Genomic DNA, 25,154 nt, shown 5'->3' with positions numbered 1-25,154 from the left:
GTGGGGATTGTTGGCATCTTAACAAGATGTGAATTCATCATCTCTCTAATCCAAAAACGTGTGTCTTTCAAGAGGGAATCCTAATATAGCAAACTTCATTTATAACTCCCAAATGCCTTCAGCTTTTCTAGGTCAATAGAAATTGGGCAAAGAACTCAGAGGTGGTCACATTATTTTGGGTATTCTGTAAAAAGAATGGTTGGCCCTTGTTCCTCAAATCAAGTGGTCAGATATTCAAGTTCCAAAATCACTTTAAACATACTGTAAGTATAGAAAATCATTTTCTTTACAGTGAGCAAATGACATAGGCTATGTATAAGCACAGGCACACTTTCAAATACAAGAGCAAAGCAGCTCATACAACAACAACAACAACACACACACACACACACACACACAGAGACACACACACAGTTAATAAGAATAATCTGAATTAATGTTTTCTTTCTAAAGAGAGCTAGTCCCAACTTACTACTGCCAAGTTAGAAAACCACTACGTTCCTCTAAGCAAATCCTATGCCTTTTTATGGAAATCTCTTGTGCCCTGCACTCCCATCACAGCACCAGAAAGCTTCTTACTCTGGCTAAGATTCCCTGACAAATACGGAGCACAAGAATAAACATTGCACTATGTTTAAATTTTAAGTCAACCTTGATTCCTAACATTAAGGTCCAAGTTATAACAATTTTTTAATTTCTTCCTTCAGCATGACTACTTATAACTTTCATAGAATAATATGACATGCCTTTGTTAAACAAATTATCCTGACTTGGTTGTTTCTATATTTTAAAATATACAAAATAATGAATTACAATACAGAAATTTCTTCTGTACATTTGAACCTACAAAAATAAATTTATTAAAGGAAATTTAACTGTGACAAGAAATCCTGGCTGTGCAAAGCTGATGTAGAGGGTAAAGCTGCTGCCTGTGGTGCTGGCTTCCCATATGGGTATTGGTTGGTATCTTGGCTGCTCCACTTCCAATCCAGTCTGCCTGGCAGCCTGAGAAACTCAATGGAAGATGGCTCCCGTCCTTGGGCGCCTGCTGCCCAAATGGGACACCTGGAAGAAGCTGCTGGTTCCTGGTTCCTGACTTTGGCCAGACCTATACCTATTTGGGGAGTGACCCAATTGATGGGAGATTTCTCTATCTCTCCTTTTCTTTCTCTGTAACTCTACCTTTCAAATAAATAGATAAGTCTTAAAAAAATAGTAGAGAAAAAATTTTTTTCGTTAAAGAACACCAAAGGAAGTTTCTAATTTTTGTTTTTAAATTGCAATCACTATTGATACATTCCCAGCTTTCTTTTCTTTAAAGAAACACAGTTTTATTTTATTTGAAAACACAGTTTTACAGAGATCTCTCATTCATAGATTGGTTCATTCCTTAGGGCTAGGGCTAAGACAAGCCCAAACATACATACAAACGTGTATGCGCGTACATGTATGTATATCTGTTTATATATATATATATACACAACACTATATATATATACACACACACCATAAATACACACATATATGTATATACCTTATCCTGGATGCTCAAGTCCCTTATATAAAATGATACAGTGTTTGGATATAACTTATGCAACCTTTTCATACACATTAAATCATCTCTAGAATCCTTATAACACTTAACACAATGCAACTGCTAAGTAAGTAGCTGTTATATCTTAAAAAAATAAGAGGTTAGTAGATTTACTGAAGATAAAAGGACACAACTGAAGATCCAATTATTTTTTTTAAAGATTTATTTATTTTTATTGGAAAGGCAGATACACAAAGAGGTGGAGAGACAGAAAGGTATTCCACCTGCTGGTTCACTCCCAAAGCAGCCGCAATGGCCAGAGCTGAGCCGATCTGAAGCCAGGAGGCAGGAGGCAGGAGGCAGGAGGCAGGAGCCTCCTCTAGGTCCCCTATATGGGTTCAGGGTCCGAAGGCCCCAGGCCATCCTCTTCTACCTTCCCAGGCCACAAACAGGGAGAGGGATGGGAAGCGGAGTAGCCAGAACACAAACTGGCACCCATATGGGATCCCAGCGCGTGCAAGGTGAGGACTTCAGCCATTAGGCTACTGCACTGGGGCCCAAGATCCAGTTAAACCAATATCATGAGTCAAGAGAATACACACACACATTTTGAGATTTTTTTTCATTTGAAAGGGAATTACAAAGGGAGGGACACACACACACACACACACACACACACACACACACACACACAGTAAACACAGGGGTCCAAAGCACATGGACCATTCTCTACTGCTATTCCCAGAGCATTAGCAGGGAGCTAGATAGAAAGCAAACAGTTGGAACTGGAACCTGTACTATGATATGGGATGCTGGCCACCACAAGTGATGGCTTAGCGCACATGCTACAACACCAACCCTTGCTTTGTGTCAGTCTCTAAAAATCTCTTTAGACACTGTCATCTAGTCCCATAAACTCACTAAAAAACCCATTTCATCCCTGAGTCCTCTAATGTTTAAAACTTTTTACATTGTTCTTTGTTCTGTGTCTTTGTAGTGGCCACTTGCATGGTTTCTTTGTAGGCCACTTGACCACTGATATAAATGTAGCAGAGAATTGAAGACAGCTATCTTCCCCTGAGAATTTTCCTTTTTAATAAGCAGTCTTCTTTTTCAAACAATGTTCATAGAGTTTCAAATTATGCTATCATTTTGGTCTCTACTGAAAAAGCTTCAGTTCTCTTTTATTCTCTTAAAATACATGCTTGATTAGCACCATTAGCAAGTATTACTAAAAGACTTTTAACAACAAAAAGAGCAATTGCAGTATCTCTTTGATCTACAATAGCCACTTTAAATTCCAGCTGATTCTTTAGTATATTCCTAGATATTACTAAATAATATTTACTCTTATCTTTTCATTTGTGGTTTTCAGATACTGCTGGCACGTCAGATGGAATTTTGGGTCTCTTAACTAAGGAGCAATGTATTATATTAACAAAACATTGGACAGCATGGCCAGTTGCACACAGAGGATATGGCAGTACACAGGAGCCTGCAGAGGACACCTGGTACCAGAAGAGAGGATGGACGACAGAACAAAAAGATCAACTACCCCAGCCAAGGGTTGGCAGTGAAAATCTAGGCAAATGGAGACTCAAAGGTGGACAATGTCAGCCAGTGGAGTCTGGAGATTTCATTGTGCTTGGAATGGCGAGATTGGCAGGAATTCAGAACTGCTGAACTATCAAAACCACTTGAGTGGAGCCCTCAGAGCATGTCCCACATTGGGGACCCTGTGATGGTTGGGAGGCTGCATGTGGCTTTTCTCCTTATCTCTCCCCTTCCCCTAGATACAAGAAGGAAAAAAGAGGATGTGGTAACAATGGTCTTACCCACTTTCCTGTAGCCAATGGCCCTTTGCACCCTCATAAACTATGTAAAGATTATCAACAAAATAAAAATATAGAGAAAAAAGAGATTACATTTCTGGAGTGGGTGCTTGATTCAGCAGGTAAGACACTTCTTGATGCACTCACATACCCTATCAGAGTGCCTGGGTTTGAGACCTGCCTCCATTTGTTTTTTTAGTTTGTTTGTTTTTTTAAGAATTATTTTGGAGCTGGTGTGGTGTTGAAATACACTAATCTGCCTATGATGCAGGCATCCTTACAATTTGTGTTCTGGCTGCTCTACTTCTGATCCAGCTCACTAGCAATGTCTTGAGAAAGCAGCAGAAGATGTCCCAACTCTCCCTTATATGAGAGACCTGGAAGAAGCTCTTGGGTGCCAACTTCAAACCTGCCCATTTCTGACCATAAAGGCCATTTGGGGAGTGAACCAGGGGCTAGACGATCTCACACTCTGTCTCTTATTTCATTGTAATTCGTACTTTCAAATAAAATAAATCTTTAAAAGACAAGATTTATATTATTTATTTGAAAGGAAGGAGTTACAGAGGAAGAGACTGCAACAACCAGGCTGGGCCATGAGGAAGGGAGGGCCAGGAGCTTCTTCCGGGTCTTACATATGGGTGTAGGGGTTAAGTGCTTGAGCCATCCTGTACCGTTTTCCCAGATATATTAGCAAAGAGCTGGACTGGAAGTAGAGCAGCCAAGTCCCAAAGTGGTGCCCACACAGGATGCTGGCACTGCAGATAGTAGGCTAACCTGCTCTACCCACTGTGCCAGCCCTCTGCCTCCACTTTTGATTCCACTTCCTGCTAATACACACCCTGGGTGGCAACAAATGATGACTGAAATTTTGAACCTCTGTAAGCCATAAGGGAAACTCAGGTTGAGTTTGAGACTAGTTTTGATCTGGTTCAGGCCCTACTGGTCCTGATTTGGAGACTGAACCATAAATGGAAGATTTCTCTCTTCCAAATAAATAAAAACAAACAATAAATTGTGACAATACATAGGCATATCATTCCATTTCTCTTTTCATGTTATTTGTCATTTTTTTGAAATTATTGATATAACTTTCCATCTCGCCAAGCTTTCCAAATAATCTATCAGTTTCACTCCCTTCAACCCTTCCCTCAGGTCCAATGTGTAGATCCTTCCTGGAGCTTGCTGAAATCTGTTTCATTTGTCCTCTGGGCCTGAAAATGGCTGTACATTTAAGGCCGTTCTCACGAATTGGTTTAGGTGTGCTATAAGGTACCTATCTCTGCTACAAACTGAGTATCTCTTATTTGAAATGATCAGGACCAGAAGCTCCACATTTTGGATATGAAAAAACCTAAAACACTTTTATTAGTGGAGTACTCCTAATCCAAAAATCTGAAACCATAAATGCTCCAAAACCTAAAACCTTCTGAACATCAGGTTGGTGTTCCAAAAGATCCCTGCTCCTGCCTCTTGGCTTAGGATTGGCTCTGCTCCAGCCACCGTGGCCATTTGGAAAGTAAACCAGTGGATCAAATATCTCTATCTCTGCTCTCTGTAACTGCCTTTCAAATAAAAAAATAAAATAGGCATTTTTAAAAAATGCAAATGATAGATCCTTCACAGGATCACTGAGAATTAACTGAATTCATATAAGGTTCATAGAAAGCATTACATAATTTTGGCTCTCATAATCCTTTATATATATATATACACACACACACATATACACACATGCACATATATACGTTATTTTTATTTATCTGAGCAAGTTGGGGGCAGGAGTAGGATCTTTCATGCAATGGGTCACATAACCAGAGGTGGGCTAGGCTGATGCTAGGAGTTTCATCCAGTTCTCCCACGTGGATGGTAGGAGGCATCAGCAGCTGGATCAGAAGTGAAACAAACAGGACAAGAATTTGTAACTAGACTGGAAGTTGGTTTTGTGGAGAGTGGCTTTACTGGCCATAACACAGAATGCAAACCTTCATTCTTATATTTTCATCCCCTTTTTACTATATACGCTCATTTTAAATTCCTTATCTGATCACTGTAAAATATTAAGCCAAGGAGTTCTCTCTTTCTTATCTAGTTCCTTACCAAAAAATTAAGACAAATGTTGAATAATTCTATTCCTTAGGTATAGAAACTAATAAATAAATGAGGCATGGTTAAGTGCTGCCAACAGAATCATATAAAAAATATCAAATGACAATTTTTGTTATTAGCACAAACACTCAACTTAAGATTCATCATTCTGATAGTTTTCTTGAATATAACTAAAAAGTATATATTTTGGTCAAATAACTCAAGTTCCCTACCAGGAACTTTGATAACATGAACAAACTGTTGACAATCTCAAAAACTTCTACTGTCTAGGAGATTAAAAAAAAAATCTTTAACAGATTATATCATTTCCTTTACATTTTATCTCAAAATATTTAAAATACATTTATTTTACTGATGATTTCAGTTTAAATGTCAATGAACATGGTTATATGTAACATAATTTATCATCAGGCCAATAATTTTCTCTTCGGATTAATGCATATTTAAAAAAATACAAAGAAACAAAAACTCTTTTTCAAGGCTCTAGTTAAGCCAGATGCCAGCTCTAGCCCTAGCTGCTGCCCTTCTGATCCAGCTCCCTGCCAACGTGGCTGAGAAGCAGCGCAAGATGGTCCAAGTGCTTGGGTACCTGGCACCCACAGGGATACTTGGAAAGGGTTCCAGTATCCTGGCTTCAGCAGGCCACTGCTGCCTCTCTAATAAATCTTTCAAACAAAATAAATCTTGTCAAAATATTTCTTTCATGATAAAATAGTAAGCTTACTAAATTGTTATTAAAGTAAAACAATCATCATCATAAAATGACAGAGAGAAAGAGAGAAGAAATGTTCTTTTATCATGCAGTAAGGCCCTCTGGCTATAACATTTTCTCCCAATGCTAAATACTGAGAATGCCTCTAAGTAACAGAAGAGAGTATCACAGTGTGTATCCAAAGCTAGAAAAAATAGCCTGTTCTCTGCTTCTGGGGATGACATGTGCCCTGGGATCCTTTAGCTGTCAAAAAACAGTGAACAAGGTATCTTGTTTTAGCAACATAGTCATGAAAAAGTGCATTATGGATGAAAAGCAGTGGAAAAGGGAATGCTCCTCACATTACTATTTACTTGGTAAAATGAATAATTTTCAGTAATTATTGTCATCATAAGCAAACACACATTTGCTAACTATGAAGAAAAATTTTAAGTGACTAATACTAGCCAAAACATCTCTTTCTTTAAAAGATATAAATGACTAGGTTTATTAAATTATCAACTCTGAAACTTTTATGTATTTCCACAGAGATATTTTTATCTAACTTTACCTTGCAGGGAGGCAATACAATCTCTACACCATTAACCCATTGCAAAGATGAAAACCTGCAACAAATTTTTTAAAAGATATATTTATTCATATGAAAACCAGAGCAATAGGGACAGAAGGAAAGAGCTCTTCCACCTACTGGTTCACTCTCAAATGTCTGCAGCAGCAAGGTCTGGGTCATGCCAAAAAGACACTAGTACCCCAGTACTAGCTGTCTGAAAGCTATTGACAAGAGTACTGTGCCATAGCTATTGCCAAGGAAAAAACCAAAATTCAACATTCAAAGTATGGTTTCCACTCAACGTATATTACTTGTATACTCATTAAAAAAAAAAATCACTAAGTTGACCCATTGTTAAGTCTGAGAATAACTGCACAATGGAAAACCATTTGGTTATTAAAAGAAGAGAATTATGAGAAATACCATACTTTGGATGAACCCTGGGGACATGCTTAGTGAAATAAGCCACAAAAGGACAAACAATGCATGATTCCACTTATGTGAGACATATAGAGTAGTCAAACCCATACAGACAGACGGTAGAAAGATGGCTTGCCAAAGGGTTGGTGAGAGGAAGGGATGGATTACTGGTTAATGGGCATAGAGATCCAGTAAGGCAAGATAAAGTTTCTCTGAAATTGCAGGTTGGTGATGTTTGTACACACTTAAATATGATTGAATCATACTTTAATGGCAATGTATAAATTCTGACTTGTATGCATTTTATGGCAATAATTAAAAAATGCAATGCAGTTTACCATATTAAATAAAACAAACATAGGCAGAGGAACTATCAAAGGAGAGTGAGGAGAAACAATGAGGTAGAAGGGAGATCATACGTATGCTTTCTCAGAATATGGTCAGAAGATAACACATCAAAGAATAGGAAGAGAGTAACTATCAAATGCTACTGACCAGCTAGAGGGCTGTGGCCTCCCACTGGAGGTCACTGGAGACTTGATAAACTAATTTCAGCTGAATAACTCAGAGACAAAAGCCTAATTAGGCTCAGGAAGGACTGGGAGGTGAGAAACTGCAGCATTATAGACAAATGTCGTGGGTGGAGGAGTGTGCTAAAAGGAGAAAAGGAGAAATGAAGTGGTCACAAAGGAAATGGAATTTCAGTTTCAAATGCAGTCTTATTTATTTGTACAGCCAGAAGGAACTCACTTTATAAAACACTGAAGAGCTACTCAAGAAACACTTGTCCAGAATGGACTATTCTTGACTAAATTTACTGTGTAATACAACACTATTTTGAATCTTGTTTTTCTCCCCTTGGAATGTTACCTTATTATCTTTTTCCAAGGTCACTGAAATTCTTCATAAGTTAATATATTTCAACAAATATATACTAATTTAATCATTTTTGATAGATATATCAAAATGTTATATATTACAGAAACATGTGGGTTACATTTCACCATTTCTCTAACAGCACAAGCCTTCAAATTAAATGTTTTCTTTAATCATATCAACAGACTTATCTTTCATTAGGCTTCTAAGATTAACTAATGAAGTTGAAATGGTTTTGTTTGCTTTCTGTTTGTGGTGGAGATCTATTTTTGGTAAAGCAAATGACGGACCCTTTTCCAAAGATTTATTTATTTTTTTAAAGATTTATTTTTATTATTTTTTTATTGGAAAGGCAGATATACAGAGAGGAGAGACAGAGAGGAAGATCTTCCGTCCGATGATTCACTCCCCAAGTGAGCGCAACGGCCAATGCTAAGCTGGTCCGAAGCCAGGAGCCTCTTCTGTGTCTCCCACGCGGGTGCAGGGTCCCAAAGCCCTGGGCTGTCCTTGACTGCTCTCCCGGGCCACAGGCAGGGAGCTGGAAGGGAAGTGGGGCTGCTGGGATAGAACCGGCGCCCATATGGAATCCCGGGTGTTCAAGGTGAGGACCTTAACCACTTGCGCCAGCGTGCCGGGCCCTATTTATTTATTTTTATTGGACAGTCAGAATTACAGAGAGAAGGAGAGATGGAGAAAAGGATCTTCCATTCACTGGTTCATTCCCAAGCAGCTACAATGGCCAGAACGGAGCCTATCTGAAACCAGGAGCCAAGAGCTTCTTCCAGGTCTCCCACACAGGTGCAAGGTCCCAAGGCTTTGGGGGATCGTCTACTACTTTCTCAGGTCACAAACATGGAGCTGGATGGGAAGTGGAACATTCAAGACATGAACTGCCACCCATATGGGATCCTGGTGAATGCAAGGTGAGGACTTTAGTCACTAGGCTACCATACAGGGCCCCAAATGACTGACTTTACAAATGAAAACTGTTTTAAGCAAGCCAGCCTCTTCTGCTATTAATATCTGTCTGGTCTATGGTATGATCTTATATCAAAATTCAGAAGGTTAAGAAATTTTCATTTGGGGGTATGCACAGCAACCTAATCCTCTGCCCTGTGGTGCTTGCATCCCAGGGGATGCTGGTTCATATCCCAATTGCTCCATTTCTGATCCAGTTCTCTGCCTGTGGCTTGGGAAAGCAACAATGGCTGAAGTCCGTGGGACCCTACACTCATGTGAAAGATTGGAAGAAGCTCCAGGCTCCAAGCTTAGGACTGGCTCAACTCTGGTCATTGTGCTATTTGGGGAGTGAGCTAGCAGAGGGAAGGCTTTCTCCAGAAAATCTACCTTTCAAATAGTTACTTAATATATTTTTAAATAATTACGTTTAATGATGAAGTATACCTGCACAGTAAAGGCTGATAAAGGCAACTACATTGGGGGTTTGGGGAGGGGTGGGGGAAATCCCAGTGCCTATAAAACTGTGTCACATAATGCAATGTAATCAATTAAAAAAAAAAAAGAAAAAGAAAAATGAAAAAAAAAAGGAAAAAAAGAAAGAAACAAAGGCCAACTACATTAACTAGCAAATAGGACTTATATTCAGAACATCTATATTCATGTGCTGGCCTCTAACACTTATCAGAAGACTTGGAGGCAGAGGAAGACAAAATGAAAACCTTATTTGCCACATCTCTTTCGTCAAACACCAATACTTTGGATTATTTTTGTTGCTACAATTTTAATGGCATAATCACTTCCTTTATCTATTGAATTCCTCTATGCCCTTTGAAGTACCTCTCAAGGTATAAACTTCAAAGTCATATCCATTCATTCATGCCTCTCTTCTTGACCGTCTCTCTCATTCCTTCTTTTTTAAATTACCTAATCTGTGGTTACATCTTATTGAGATACAATTCATATACTATAAGGTCTACTATGTTGAGGCATACAATTTAGCAATCTGAAAAATTATATTAAAGTTGTAATAACCACTATCCAATTCCAGAACATTTTTCACTCTAAGAAACAACCCTGTATTCATTACCAGTTGCTAGTTGCTCTCTATTTTTTTCTTCCCATAGCTTCTAGCAACCATTAACCTTTCTTTCTATAGATTTGCCTTTTGTGGTTACTTCAAAATATCTGGAATCACGTAATAAGTGGCCACTTCTGTTCAGCTTCTGTAACTCAATTTTTTCAAGATTTTTTTTTAAGATGTTATTTACTCGAAAGGCAGGCTCACTGGTTCACTCCTCAAATAGCTGTTAACAGTCAGGGATGGGCCAGGCAAAGGCAAGAGCCACAGGGGAAGCAGAGGCCTAAACAATGGGGCCATATTCTGTTTTCGTAAGCACATTAGTAGAAAACTTGATCAGAAGTAGAGTAGCCATGATTTATTCAAACCAGAAGTCAGTATTTTCTATAAAGGATTATATATTTCATAAATCACTATGGTTTATGCTGTACATTAGTCTTTGCTGTTTGTTTCTTCTTAAAACAACAGCAATTTTAAAAACAAAATCCTTTCTTAATTTGAGTCATGCAAAACAGATTTTGATTCTGTTTGGCGACCTCTCACATTTCATCATTTGCTTTACTTTCTCTGTCAACTCATATTTTACTGAAAGTGAGGTAAGGACTATTTTGTATTCTCTTAAGAGATTTGCATATGGCCAGTGACACAACAGCAGGGACTCTAAAACACTTAAACTCTTACACACACACACACACACACACCTTCTCTCTGAAAAGGGGAAGGAGATGGAGGAGAGAAAAAAGGTAGCTAAGACAAACAAACAAACAGATTGTTTTATGTGCTGTTTCACTACCCTGATGCCTGCCAACAGCCATGGTGGTTGGTATGAAGCCCTGGGCTGACCATCTACTGCCCTGGGGTACATACACATATCAGCAGGAAGCTAGGTTAAAAACAGGGGTGGGACTTGAGCCCAAGGTACTCTGACATGAAATATGAGTATTCCAAATGGTGACTTAAGCTGCTGTATCACAACACTCACCCCAAATTGAACTTATTGCAAAGAATATTCTCAATTAAAAAAATGTTTCTTACCCAGTAAGCGTTACACAATGCATTCTAGAGTTCTGTGAATGATTACTAAAAAATAATCATTTTTTCTATTTAAAATTGAGCAGTCTAAGAAAATTGTAAGAATCAGAGAAGATATCTTTCATAATGCTCTCTGAATCAAAACTACATTTAGAGTTAATCAACTTACAAATTTAACTTTCTGGCATCAGACATATTTTGAAGATATATTCCTGAATCAAATATTTCTAAATACCAATGCCACAAGATTAAAATGACAGCAGCAGGGGTTAGGCAAATCAGTGTACAGGCTACTTGGGATGCCAGCAACGCATATCACAGAGTCCAGGAGTCTCAGCCTGGCTCACAATTCCTGCTAATACGCAACCAGGGAGGCGCCAAGTAGGTGACTCAAGTAGTTGTATTTCTGGCACCTAAGCAGGAGCCTTGATCAAAAACTAAGTTCTTGACTCCTAATTTTAGACTGGTCCAACCCAAGTTAGTCCTTTGAAAGTTTTTTTTAAGTATTTTTGTTATTTTCCATGATACAGTTTTATAGGTATAGAGATTCTTCCCCTTTTCTTCTCCTCCCACTATTTGGCCTAACAGCAGCTGCTCTCTTTCTTTCAAATATATTTTCAAAAAAGTTTGAAAAGATTAAAAATTTACTAATATGATGTGGCAAACTGCTTAATCTTACAAAATTACCCTGTGGACGGGCACATGGCACAGTGGGTAAATGGCCACTTGGAGTGGCCGCTCCACCTTCCACAGTGGAGTGCCTGCAGTTAGAATCCTGCATTCATTTATGATTTCAGAGGCTGGTACTGTAGTGGGGAAGGTAAAGCCACTACCTGCAATGCCAGCATCCTATCTGGGTACCAGTTCATGTCTAGCTACTCCGTTTCCAGTCATCTGCTAACGACTTGGGAAAAGCCGTGAAAGCCTACGTGTTTGGGTCTCTGCCACCAACAAGGGAGAACCAGATGGAATTTCAGGCTCCTGGTTTTGGCCCGAACCAGCACTGGCCTTTGCACCCTTCTGGGATGTGAACCAACCGATGGAAGACTCTTCTGACTCTTTATCTCTTTCTGTAACTGTTTCAAATAAACAAATACATCTTTTTAAAGCCATTTAAGACTCCAGCCTCGTGCTAATGCATCTTGGGATGTCAGCAAATGATAACTGTGGTTGAATTGATCCCACCCATGTGGGAAACCCAGACTGAGTTCAAGGCTTAGCTTCAGCCTAGTTCAGCCCCAGCTACTGTGCGCAGTTAAGAGATTGAAGCAGCATATGCAAGATCTCTGCTTTTTTAACCTTAAAATAAATTTTTAAATTAAAAATAACTACTATGTATAACATACTGTAATATGGATGCATATTTGTCCAAACCTATAGACTATAAAATACCAAGAGCAAACCCTAATGCAAAATACTGAGAGATAGATGTTCCTCAATTGTTACAAAGTTATCACTCTGATCCAGTACTACTGATAGCAGGGGAGGCTGTACATTGTGATGGTAAGAAGTATAGGGGAAATTTCCATCCTTTTGGTTCAATTTTTCTGTGACCCTAAACAGTACTAAAGAATGTATATATTTTTTCTTAAATCATACATAATTTTGGCAAATGTGAAAAAGCCAGCAATTTCATCAACATTTTGGCAAGTACAGGGGCTCTTTTATTTATTTATTTGATTCATTTATTTTTATTGGAAAGGCAGATATACGGAAAGGAGGAGAAACTGAGAGGAAGATCTTCCGTCCAATGGTTCAGTCCCCAAGCAGCTGCAACAGCTGGAGCTGAGCCAATTTGAAGCCAGGAGCCAGGAGCTTCTTCTGGGTCTCCCACGCCAGTGCAGGGTCCTAAGGCTTTGGGCCGTCCTTGACTGCTTTCCCAGGCCACTGGCAGGGAGTTGGGTGGGAAGCGGGGCTGCCAGGATTAGAACCGGAGCATTCAAGGTGAAGACTTTATCTGCTAGGCTACTGTGCCAGGCTCTAGAGGTTCTTTAAAATATGGAAATTTAAAAGTAATTTTCATGCAAAAATGTTTTGAAATTCATTCATATAGGACCTTCACAAAATTAATGAACTTCTTGCAATGGAACTGCCACTAGAACATAGGTGTCATGAAGAGCACCACTAAGTCAAAGCCACAATGGGCAATGAAAAGACTCCTCTTAGCACTGTTGTAATGGGACACACAAATTCAGTGCACCACCATTGGTCATCTGATCTATAAATGTGGTGGCACTGATACAAGAACCACTGAAAAATCTGAGAAAGAGGCTGCTGGGATGGGAAGTAACCCTTTCCAGTACACCTGGGTCTTAGAGAGTATTACCATCCACATCTCCCTGTGGAAATTTAAAACCAGCAAGTATTATGTGACTATCATTGAAGTCACAGGACACAGAGACTTTATCAAAAACACACTTACAGGCCTGGCTCAGGCTGACTGTGTGTCCTTACAGCTGCTGCTGGTATTGGGGAATTTGAAGCTGCTATGTCTAGGAATGCACAGAGTGTTAAGCATGCCCTTCTGGCTTACTGCTGGGGTTAGCAAAATGGATTCTACTGAGCCACCGTACAGCCAGAAGAGATACCAAGAAATCACTAAGGAAGTTAGCACTCACATCAAGAACACTGGCTACAACCCTGACATAGTAGTATTTGAGCAAATTTCTGGTTGGAACAATGACAACATGCTGGAGCCACGTGCTAATATGGTTCAAGGAATGGAAAGTCATCCAGCAAAGATGACAATGTCAGCAGAACCACACTGCTAGATTGCACCCTTCCACTAATTAGAACAAATGACAAGCCTTTGCATTTGTCCCTACAGGATGTCTGCAAAATTGGCAGTACTGATACTGTCTTTGTGGGCTGAATGGAGACTGGTGTTCTCAACCTGCCATAGTGGCAACCTTTGCTCCAGTCAATACCAGAATTCAGTAAAATTCATTGAAACACACCATGAAGCTTTGAATGAAGATCTCCCTGGGGACAATGCAGACTTCAATGTCAAGAGTGTGTGTGCCAACGATGTTCATTTTGGCAATGCTGCTGGTGATGGAAAAAAAAAAAGGCCCACCAATTGAAGCTGCTGGCTCCACTGCTCAGGTGATCATTCTGAACTATCTAGGTCAAATCAGTCCTGGATTCACCCTCGTACTGGGTGGTCACACAGCTTACACTGCTTGCAAGTTTGCTGAGCTGAACGAAAAGATCGATCGTTGTTCTGGAAGGAAGCTGGAGAGATGACCCTAAAATTTTTAAATCCAACGGTGCTGCCATTATTGACATGGTTCCTAGCAAGTTCACATACACTGAGAGTTTCACTCTGGGTCACCTTACTGTTTGAGATATGAGAAACAGGTGTCATCAAAGCAGTGAACAATAAGGCTGCTAGAGTTAGTAAGGTTAGCTCAGAAAGCTAAATGAATAATATTCCTGATACCTGATGCCCCAAGTGGTAATCAGTAGTGGAGGAACGGTCTCAGAACTGTTTTTTCTCAATTGACCATTTAAGCTGAATAGCAAAAGACTGGTTAACAACAATGTATGTAAAACCTTCAGAAGGAAAGGAGAGTGTTTTGTGGACCACTGTGATTTCTTTTCTCCCATGAGGGGCAGTTCTAAGTTATTAGTTTTTAAGATCACTACTTTAATAAAGGAAGCAATTTGACCAAAAGTCTGTCACAGAATTTTGAGATTCTCCCCATCTTTGTGACTCTGTAACTTCACCTTTAAAATAAATGAATCTTTTTTTTTTTAAGATTTATTTATTTATTGGAAAGTCAGATATACAGAGAGGAGGAGAGACAGAGAGCAAGATCTTCCATCCAATGATTTACTCCCCAAGTGAGCGCAACGGCCGATGCTATGCCGATCCGAAGCCAGGATCCAGGAACTTCTTCCAGGTCTCCCACACGGGTGCAGGGTCCCAAGGCTTTGGGCCGTCCTCGACTGCTTTCCCAGGCCACAAGCAGGGAGCTGGATGGGAAGTGGGGCTGCTGGTATTAGAACCGGTGCCCATATGGGATCCTGGCACGTTCAAGGCGAGGACTTTAGCCGCTAGGCCACTGTGCTGGGCCCTGAATCTTTTTTTAAAAGAGAAAACAATGCACAGATTTAAAAAATTTTTACACCAAAATAAATTATTTTTTCATTTTCCATGAACTTTTCATTAAGTGTGCTTGTATAAATGGGTCATGTAAAAAAAAATGACTCTAATAAACAAAAGCTCTGTAGAATGAAAAGCAATCTAAGACACACTACATATAACTAGGTTTTTAAAAAGATTTACTTGAAAAACAACTTTATAGAGAGAGACAGAGAAGGAAAGTTCTTCCATTCATTGGTTCACTCCTAAATGGCTACAAATGGCTATACTGAGCCAAATTGAAACCAGGAGCCTCTTCCGGGTCCCCAGCTGGCAACCTAAGAACTTTGGCCATCCTTGCTGCTTTCCCAGGTAATAAACAGGGAGCTGAATCCTTTGATGCTTTCTTCTTCAGGCCTAACTTTTCCCTTCTATTCCTCCTAAACCCACACACCAGGAGTGAGCATCAGTGGAATTTAGCAATGAGGAGCACAGACACTAGAACCTAAGTTTCTGGGTTTGAAGCTCAACTCTGGGAAACAAAATTAACCCCTTTACTCCTCAGTTTCAACACAGGGATAACAGTGCTTATCTCCTAGTACTACTTGAAAAAAATGAGTCAGTATCTACAAAGTATACTTGTCCATATGCCCACACAGAGTGGAGCCTCTGTGTCAGTTATGACATCACCATCTTGGTCTTGGCTAACACTTATCTACTCAATGTATTCCTGTGTTTCACTTGCAAATCAGCAAATAAAACATTAACTCTAAACACATTCTAAGTATTTCTCTTTATTGCTAGGGGAAAAATCATTATATAATTGGTATCACTACTACAAACTCCTGTTGTAAAATCTTACCTGGGTCCTCAGTACCATGCATAAAAAAAATTTTTTTTTTATCAATCTTTGATCCATTTATTGCTTAATTCTCTTCCCTCTTGATAAATATACCAAGTCTTGTCATTACATTTTTTTTCCTCAAGTCTCATTCAAAGAATGAATTTGAGCCTCCTCATACTTAAGATCAGTCCTTCCACCTGCCTTCTACTACTACTCTCTGTAATTTCTGCAAGTCAGAAACGTACAGGCCACACTTAGACTGCTCCCTGTATATAACTGATAGCCAAGGCAGTTCCTCGGATTTCATCTCCTAGATATTTCTTTAAGTTGTGTATGCTGGGCCTGGCTTGTTGGTCTAGCGGCTAAAGTCCTCGCCTTGAACGTGCCGGGATCCCATATGGGTGCCAGTTCTAATCCTGGCCACCCTACTTCCCATCCAGCTCCCTATTTGTGGCCTGGGAAAGCAGTCAAGCATAGCCCAAAGCTTTGGGACTCTGCACCTGCGTGGGAGACCTGGAAGAAGTTCCTGGCTCCAGATCGGGACAGCACTGGCTGTTGCACTCACTTGGGGAGTGAATCATTGGATGGAAGATCTTGCTCTCTGTCTCTCCTCCTCTCTGTATATCTGACTTTCCAATAAAAAAATAAATCTTAAAAAAAAATAAATTGTGTATGCTTTCCATTCATATTTTCACTGAGTCAATTTCTCCAAGAGAAACCACGGCAATTAAGGAGAATTAGAAGTTGAGGGAGACAAGGTATGTGAAAGAGTGAGCTATAAACAGAGAGAGACCTGGGAATCTTCCATGTACAAATTCACTCCACCAACGCCTGCTGGGCCATGGCAGAGCCAGGAGCTATCACGTGGCATCTACCAGGAGGTACATTAGCGGAAAGCAAGAATCTGAAGTGCAGTCATTCAAATCCAGACACTATTATATGGAATGTGGGTGTTAACAATTTTGCCAAACGTATGTTTCTCATGTGTGTTAAAGTTTTATTTATTTGTTTGGAAGATCGAGCAATAGAAAGAGCAAGGGTGGGAACAGAGAAAAGAGGGAGAGAAAAAAGTTATTTTGCTCACTGGTTCACGTTCCAAATGCCTGCAACAGCTGGGACTAGATCAGGTCAAAGAGAGAGGAATTAGGAACTCCACCCTGACCTCCTGTTCAGGAACCCAAGTGTGAGGGCCATCATCTGCTGTCTCTCAGGCACACTGACAGGAAGCTGGATGAGAAGCATAGACCCATCTCAAGCCTAGGCACTCCAATATGGGATGTAGGTATGCCAACTGGGGATTTATCCCACTGTGTCACAACGCCCACTTCCTGCCCCTGATAACTAATTATTCTTCAGATTCCAGTCTTACATCCTTCAAATTCATCCTCTAACATTAAGCCAAATGATTTACTTAAACTTAGTAATCCTGACTATTGTGCAGCCCTTGTCTAAAAAATTCCATCTTCTCCCTATGAATTTGTAACCTTTCAGGGTAAGAGACTAGCTTCACCAAACATATTTTAGAAAGCACAAAAACCTCTTGAAACACTATGCAAAACAAAACAAAACAAACTTTCTTTAAGTACAGGTGTGATTTTCTATAGAAAGCAGCTGGCCACAAATTTTGCACCCAAATTTAAATGATCAAAAAAGTCTATGACTCATAGAGGATAAGGCCCAAGGTCATCGGCAAGGCTTGTAAATGATCTGGGCCTGACCCATGTTTGCTCTCCTTCTATGTGGGATGACGGCTGGTATTTTCCTATCTCCAGCCTCCCTTCTTTCTTTCTTTTGGTAACAAAATCCTAACTCTGTTGCAAAACAATCCTCAGCTCTCTGAATGTTGTTTGGGTGAAATGTCAATGAAGGTGTTCCTCCTTCTAATAGGCAGGGGAGATGTGTGACCCAAACTCAAGTTAGGACAATCAGGCTCAGTTCCCCAGGAAGCTGTAACCTAAACAGAATGAAGTAAAACTGTATAATAGTTTCAGCAATTTATTATGCCTAGGGGTATGCACTAAAGCCACTGCTCCTTACTTGGATCTTGACCCTCCAGCAAATGCTGTGGTTCTTCTTAGGGATTCCTGAGACTAGCTGTTCTTTTCTTAAATTCTGCTACTTAATAACCTGCTTAATTTTCTGTTTAAATCAAGCATGCCAGTCATTTATTCAACCTTTCATGGCACAATATTTATCAAATTCTGTTATGGTGAGTTCTATGTCTCAACCTGCCTATGTTTTAGACCCCAGTAAATTTTGTGCACACACACAAACACATTCTATCTGTTGCTGTGAAATTATGAAAATGTGGCTAACACTTACAATCCGTTGGTTTTAAGTAAAGAAGATTATTGTCTATAACGTGAGTAGGCCTCACCCAGTCAGCTGAAAGGCCATAAAAATAAACCCGAGGTATCCCTGAAAAACCAATTTGTCACTGTATGCTCCAGCTGGTGAATTTACAGCCTCCGGACCTGCCCTATAGATTTTGGATTTGGCAAGTCTCACAACTACGCAATTAAGTCATTTGAAGCAAATCTATTTTTTTTTTTAAAGATTTATTTACTTTCCATTGGAAAGGCAGAATTACAGAGCAGAAACAGAAAGATCTTCCATCCACTGGTTCACTCCCCAAGTGGCTGCAATGGCCAGAACAGAGCCAATCTGAAGCCAGGAGTCAGGAGCCCTTCTGGTCTTCCATGCAGGTACAGGGTCCCAAGGTTTTGGGCCATCCTCAACTGCATCCCAAGCCACAAGTAGGGAGCTGGATGGGAAGTGGAGTAGCCAGGATATGAACCAGTGCCTGGTGGTTGCAAGGCAAGGATTTAACCACTGAGCCATTGCACTAGGCCTGAAATAAATTTATTTATTTCTTTTTTTAAAAATAATTTAAAAAATTTTTATTGGCAATCTTTACATAGTTAATTAGGGTTAAAAGGTTCAAAGGCTACAGGAAAGTGGGTAAGACTTATTTTTTCCATATAGTTTCCTTCATGTTTAAAGGGGGGTATTAAGGGAGAAGGACCCCCAATTTCCCACCCTCCCCAGGTCCCGGATGCAGGGTATGCTCTGAGGTTCTTGCTCAGGTGGTTTTGATATTTCAACAGTTATGAATCGCTGCCAATCTTGACACTCTAAGCACTGTGAGGTCTTTGAAGAATCCACTGGTTGACATAGTCCATCACAGAGTTTCTGTTTGCCCCGTATGAAATAATTTCTATAATATTTGTGTGTGTGTGTGTGTGTGTGTGTGTGTGTGTGTCTATGTGTCTGGTTCTCTATAGCTAGAGAACAAGCACCAATGAACAAGACAGCAAGGTGGTACTCTGTTGCTTACAACCAAAGAACCCTAACTATATAACCTGAAATATATACAAGGAGTCTTCAAGAAGTTCAGAAAGCCAGGTATTTTTGGCCTAGCAGTTAAGGCACTTGTGTTCCAGATTACCAGAGTTCATTAAGATGTATAGCTCCCTGTTACAGGTTCCTGCAAATTCAGGAAGGGAGCTGCAGTAATGGCTCAAGTCATTGGACTTCTGCCAACACGGGAAATACGGATTGTGTCAAAAGCTGGAAAGTAAACCAACAAATGAAAGTTCTCTCTTGCACTCTCATTTTGACCCTTAAATAAATACCTAAGTTCCTGGGAAACTTTTTTTTTTTTAATTTCATGTTTCCATAAACCTTTTAGAGTACCCTTGTATGTCACTGTTTAGCAGGTCCAGAGTTTCATATTTACGTGCTAATAAAACAGCTCCAAATTTCAAAGCTGTGAGTAAAATTTTAAAATTCTGAACCTAACATCAAAAAGTTATTTTTTTTAAAGGTATCTGAAACAGTTGTCAGAATGTGCAAATTCCCTGACTCCACTTCAAGGGTCAGCATACTGCAATAATCTGGACAATCACATTTTCCATGTGGCCTATGACAAAAGAATGGCTTTTGATTTTTAAGTCTCTTTTTCAGAATGGTAATGCTTTATCACACGTGAAAATTACATGGCATTCACTTTCAATGTGCATAAACAGCTCATACATTTTTTTAAAGATTTATTTAAGCTCATACATTTGTTTAGTTTATGGCTTCTCTCACCTGACAGAAACAGGTGAGTACAGTCAGCCTTTGTTTTCTGCCCCTCTTATGCAGGACCCCTCCTCCGGATACCACAGTTCATAGATGCTCAAGTTCCTTTCATCAAACGGTATAGTCATCACATCTAACCTACACAAACCCTCCCACATAGTTTTTAAATCTTCTAATTTACTTATAATACACAACATAACATAAATGTCAAGCAAATAGTTGTCCTTCCACACTGTTTATGGAATGAGAGGAAAAAGCATGTACATATTCATTACAGATGCCATTTTTTTCTAATAGTTCCAAATTGTGGTTATTTAGTCTATACACATGGAGTGCCAACTGTGTGCCTTAAAAATCTAAATATTAATTCAGCCCTTACAGAAAAATTTAACCAAACTCTACTCTAATTCATCAGAGGAATCTCTAATTTAATGTTAGGGAGAACTGGCAAGAAAAAGTTAAGACATGTTTTTAAAACAGAATACAACAAAAGGAATCAGTTGAACTCACTGTACATTTGCCATGTACAAAGTAATATTGTGAACACTTTGTATGTATGAATATTTTTAACTCTCACATTGCTATGAAGTGGGAATGATATTTCTGGGGCATACCTAAGAAAAAGAGGCTAAAACTAACTTGTCCAGCTCAACAGTCATAAACTACAGAACCAAGAGTTCAGCTATAGCACGCATGTGTGTGGTTAACCACAACACCATGCTACCTTATCAGTCATCTTCTTTTCCACCTCATCTGCAGTGAACAAATGATGTGCTTTCCTTAAAATTAAAGTACAGTCACATGCCACTTAACAGAGATATGTTCAGAGAAATGCTTTGTTAGGCAATTCTGTAGAGTGCAAACATCACAGAATATACTTACACAAATCTAGATGGTGTAGCCTAGCTACACACACACTCATTGCTCCTAGGGCCACGACCAACAAAACAACAGAGAATAACGTAACCAAGAGAGACGGTAAAGACAAAGGTTGATGTTAATGTAACATATCAGACCATTCCTTAGTAAATATGTTTTTAATTTTTTTTTAAGATTTATTTTTTTTTTATTGGAAAGGTGGATATACAGAGAGAAAGATCTTCCGTCTGATAATCCACTACCCAAGCGGCCGCAACAGCTGGAACTGAGCCAATCTGAAGCCAGGAACCTCTTCCAGGTCTCCCACGCGGGCACAGAGTCCCAAAGTTTTGGGCCATCCTCGACTGCCTTCCCAGGGAACAGGCAGGGAGCTGGATGGGAAGCAGGGCCGCCGGGATTAGAACTGGCGCCCGTATGGGATCCTGGCGCGTGCAAGGTGAGGACCTTAATCACTACACCATCGCGCCGGGCCCAGTAAATATGTTCTTACAAGTAGGAGGAGTAAAGCTCCAAAGTAATGAAAAAAGTATAGTACTGCAAATATATAAACTAGCAGTCATTGTCATTATCAAGTATTACACACTAAATTATAATTACATGCTTACATGTAGTATACTTTTATACAGCTGGTAATATGGTAGGTATGCTTACAGCAGAATCCCTAGCGATACATGAGTAACGCACTGGGCTACTCATTAGAAAGGGTACAGTATCATTAGATTAGGGAAGTTTTTCAGGTCAATTATTACCTTACAGAACCACTTTTTAATGTAGTCTTATCAAAACATTATATGGTAGAGTAGATGTTGTGGCATATCAGGTAAAGTGGTCACCTGTCAAAAGGTCTCACATATGAGCACTGGTTCAGTTCTCTGCTGATCTGCTGCTGCTCAGGAAAACAATTGCTTGGGTCCCTGAACTCACGTGGCAGATCCCAAAGAAGCTCCTGGCTCCTGGCTTCGGTCTGACCCAGCCCTGGTTGTTGTGGCCATTTGGAAAATGAATCAGTAGAAGAAAGATCTCTCCTCTCACTCTCGCTCCCTGTCTCCCCAACCTATGCAATTGTGCCTATCAAATAAATTAAACCTTTAAACAAACAAACAAACAAAACCTACTATGCAGTGTGTAACCAAATGCAAGCCCTATAGTTTAACCAACACTAGCCTAACTCACAAAGCCTGTGGCAGTGTATTTCTCAGACAAATTAAGAAAGCCTATAGAAGTTTCATGGAGGGCCCAGCATGGTGGCCTAGTAGTTAAAGTCCTCGCTTTGAATGTGCCGGGATCCCATATGGGTGCCAGTTCTAATCCGTGCAGCCCCACTTCCCATCCAGCTCCCTGTTTGTGGCCTGGGAAAGCAGTCAAGCATAGCCCAAAGCTTTGGGACTCTGCACCCGCATGGGAGACCTGGAGGAAGTTCCTGGCTCCAGATCTGCACAGCACTGGCCATTGTGCTCACTTGGAGAGTGAATCATCAAATGGAAGATCTTCCTCTCTGTCTCTCCTCCTCTCTGTATATCTGACTTTCGAATAAAAGGAAAAATAAACCTTAAAAAAAAAAAAAAGAAGTTTCATGGAAAATGAAACTAAAAGGTAGTTTTGGTGTAAAAATTCTGAAATTCATGTTTTTTCCCATAATATAAACATACCATGAATTTCAAAAAGACCTAGTGTACGTATTCATTACAATTTTTTTTTTTTGCACCAAAATAAATTTTGGGGGGCAGCACTACAGTACAACAGGGCTCCAGCTGCTCCATTTCCAACGCAGCTCTTTGCTAATATTCCTGAGTGCCTGGCACAGCCCTAGCTGCTGCTGCCATCTGAGAGTGAACCAGCACGTGAAAGATCTATGACTTTCAAAAATGAAAAAATCATAAAAAGTAAAAATAAACTCTTTCAAGTGCCATCATATATACACACACACAGACATATGTAAATATACATTAAAGGCAGGAAAACCAGGGAAGATGGTCTCTTGGATTCAGCCACTGCCTTTCACACTTGAACTCACAAGCTCAGGTGGGTTTCCTTAAGCATGCTAATACAAAACTGGTTCTACAAAATGCCTTATCTCTCCATGATCAATTAAAACAATCTTTTTTGTTTATGTTTTGCATTTTTGTCTTTTCCTGGATTCTTTTTCCTTTTTGTATCTTTTCAAATTTTTGTTCTTGATTTTTAACTTTTTCCTTCTTTTTAATAATCTAGCTACATCAAGTAACAAATGTTAGACCAGTAACAATATCCTGATGGCAGAGTCAGAATGAGGCTATTTCTCAACGCTTTCCAGTGAAACCTAACGTCCAACCTAATCAGGGTGGAAATCCACTACAGTAAATGCTGCTCTTTCAAGAATGGCGATTAAGAGGAAGGAGTAAGTCGAGGCTTCTGGGGAGCGATGGGGGAGCCTGACCAAGGCTATCTGTGAAGAACGGCACTGTTACCTACCAGCATGCTAGAAGAGAACACTTCCAGTCCACATCTGAAGATTTTAAAAAGGGTGTGAAAACAAAACTAGGTATTCTTACTTATGCATGTGTGTGTGTTTTTACATGAATTTCTGTAACTATACATAACAACTGATAGCCTTACTTTCGTCTTTATTGTGTTCTTGATATGCACATTTTTACATCTGAATTTGTTCCTTTTATAATGTATTATTTAATAAATGCTTTAAAAAATACTACTGAAAATATGTCCACGACCTGGTGCAGTAGCCTAGTGGATGAAGTCCTTGATTGCATGCACCAGGATCCCCTATGGGTGCTGGTTCATGACCTGGCTGCTCTACTTCCTTTCCTTCTTCCTGTGTGTGGCCTGGGAAAGCAGTCAGGGACAGTTCAAAGCCTTTGGACCCTGCACCCATGTGGGCGACCTGGAGGAAGCTTCTGGCTCCTGGCCTCAGATTGGCTCAGCCATTGTGGCTGCTTAGGAAGTGAACCAGCAAATGGAAGATCTTTCTCTCCATCTCCCTTTCTCTCTGTAAACCTGCCTTTCCAATAAAAATAAATAAATCTTAAAAAAATAATACTCAGAATAGGAAAGTAATTTTAAAAGGGCTAGCAAAAACTATTTTATGATTTCCTGAAAAGGCAGCTTAGTGTTTAATCAGAACACAAAACAAAAATAAAATCTTCCAATACAAAAATAAACACGATGGACATTTATAACATTCACTGGATGCTTTACTAATTAAAGTTTCACGATATGCAGTAAGTTGAAAAATACTTTAAATGACTAGCGTGGAAATATCTGAAGTCAGAACAAAAACATCTACTACAATTTTATTTACAATAATCACATGTAACATTTAGCTAAAATCAAATATCCCTCACACATGAAGTATTTCTTTAAATGACTATAAAGTTTTTATATTGTCTTTAGAAAACAAAGTAGGCAATGGCAGTGGACAGGGACATATCAAAACAATCACGCAGGGTCTGGCCCAAAGTCCAAAGTCCTAAAAGTTAATGCTCAAAACACGACTTGTCATCTGAGGCTGTGGATTCTGAAACAGAGAGCTCAGTTTCACACATTCTCACACAGCAATGAACTTACATTTTGCACCTAAGAGTAAACCTTCTAACCTGGTAAAATAAACTCAGTTGAGATACCAATGTTTATAAACACAAAAACAAACACTCACAACCACATGTGAAAACAGGTTTTGCACTTTTAAAAAGACCCATGGCTTGAGGCAAGATGAACCTCTCTCCATAGGAGCCTAACCTACTAACCATGACAATCTCTAAAAAAGCCCAGTCTTAGAAAAGTACTGTCTGGATTGCCTACGTAGAGAACAGCATTGTTATGTCTACGAGGCTTAGTATTCTAAAAATTGTTAACACAGTACTTTCCTCAGGGATTTTTCATGATAAAAATAACCTAACAATTCCTGAACATTAACAGCACTTGAAAATCTTACTTTTTCATGTCCCTTAAAAAAGAGTTATCTCATAAATAGTATCAGAGTTACTATTAGTATCAGAGTTAATCGATGGTTACATTTAAAGAAATTATCTCAGAAAAAAAAAGTGTTTTCTTAAAAACTAAAAACCAAACTGTTTTGAAAACCAAGGCATAATTCTTTTGTAATGTTTATTAATGTTCCATAAAGATAGGTTAACAACAAAAACATTCATTAAAAATTGTATA

General features: G+C 39.4%; 1 protein-coding gene and 1 pseudogene across 1 annotated transcript in view; one reads left to right on the top strand and one right to left on the bottom strand.

Annotated features, from left to right (window-relative positions):
- The window catches only part of RAP1A (RAP1A, member of RAS oncogene family), a 92,156-nt gene that overhangs the window by 39,681 nt on the left and 27,321 nt on the right, over window positions 1–25,154 (bottom strand). The gene's annotated exons all lie outside the window — the stretch shown is intronic.
- LOC121168724 overlaps window positions 13,244–25,154 on the top strand; it is a 39,564-nt pseudogene continuing 27,653 nt past the window's right edge.

The sequence above is a fragment of the Ochotona curzoniae genome, unplaced genomic scaffold (genome assembly GCF_017591425.1).
Source record: "Ochotona curzoniae isolate NIBS_2020 unplaced genomic scaffold, NIBS_Ocur_1.0 scaffold_1037, whole genome shotgun sequence".
Taxonomy (NCBI): domain Eukaryota; kingdom Metazoa; phylum Chordata; class Mammalia; order Lagomorpha; family Ochotonidae; genus Ochotona; species Ochotona curzoniae.
Note: the sequence above shows the minus strand (reverse complement) of the source record. Positions and strands in the feature narration are given on the sequence as shown.